The sequence below is a fragment of the Gasterosteus aculeatus genome, chromosome 4, assembly GCF_964276395.1.
Source record: "Gasterosteus aculeatus chromosome 4, fGasAcu3.hap1.1, whole genome shotgun sequence".
NCBI lineage: Eukaryota > Metazoa > Chordata > Actinopteri > Perciformes > Gasterosteidae > Gasterosteus > Gasterosteus aculeatus.
This window is the reverse complement of record NC_135691.1, coordinates 35,669,005-35,670,298: the sequence shown is the minus strand read 5'-3', so window position 1 is coordinate 35,670,298 and position 1,294 is coordinate 35,669,005.

Here is a 1,294-nt window from a genome sequence, read left to right as displayed (position 1 = left end):
AGAGAAGAAGAAGAACGGACACGTGATTACATTCCATCACATCACACGTCACTTATCTGACGCTTTTATCCAAAGCGACTTACAATAAGAACATTTAACCATAAGAAACAAACTCAGAAGAACAAGAAACAAGAAGTTTAACTGCTCCAGTTAGTTAGTGTGTTAGTGGAGGTAGAGTCTGAAGAGGTGTGTCTTTAGTCTGAAGATGTGAAGGCTCTCTGTGGTCCTGATGTCTTCACAGACCTCCTTCCACCATTTAGGAGCAGGACAGCAAAGAGTGGAGATCTAGTCGAGTGTTTTGCTCTCAGTGAGGAGGAACAAGCAGTTTATCACGTGCAGAGCGGAGAGGTCAGAGGTCGGGATGTCGGGTTGGACCAGGTCCTGGATGTAAGCTGGACCCCATCCATTCACAGCACGGTACCTTAGCACCATGTTTAGAACTGGATGAGCCACCGGTACCAGTGAAGAGAGCGGAGGAGTGGAGGAGTGAGGGAGAACTTAGGAAGGTTAAAGACCAGTGGAGCTGCTGCATTCTGGATGAGCTGCAGAGGTGGAATGGTGGTAGCAGGAGACCTGCAGGAGAGAGTTACAGTAGGAAGAGAAGCAGTACTACAGTGTACAAGTACTCGGTTACTAGTAAGTACTGCAGTCAGGATTCAGGTAAAAGTACTCTTAATGCAGAAAACATGGACACCATCAGGAGGAAGGACCAGCAGAGGTTAGAGCTCAGGAGCTGCTGGTCCTGGTCTCCTCCACCCTCATCCAGTCCTTTCTCTGTTCCTCCATGAGTGGGCTTTGGACCACTGAACAGGACTACGTACTACAACAGAAACCACCAGCACCACTGGGACCAACAAAACCTCAGGACCAGCGGGACCACTGGAGACCACCAGTGTATTTTATTATGAACTTACTCGCTGTGAGCTTCCACCAGGAGATCCTCAGGCGGAAAGTTGTAAAACGCTGACACCTGCTGGAGGAGGAAGGAGGGCAATGGGATCCTAAACTTGGATTATCTCGCTTTATTAATAATAATCAATTATATATATACATATATGTACATATATATAGATACATTGATATATATACACATCATTTAATTTTTAATTTTAATTACATTTTTTATAATTTAATATGTAACTGCATGTGCAGGAAGACACGGATAAGAAAGTCATACCCGTGTGCAGGGAAAGATTTATTAAACGTTACAACTTCAGCATGTGGAGAACGACGGGTATGTGGATTCACCCTCATGATTCACCCTCATGATTCACCCTCACGATTCACCTCATGA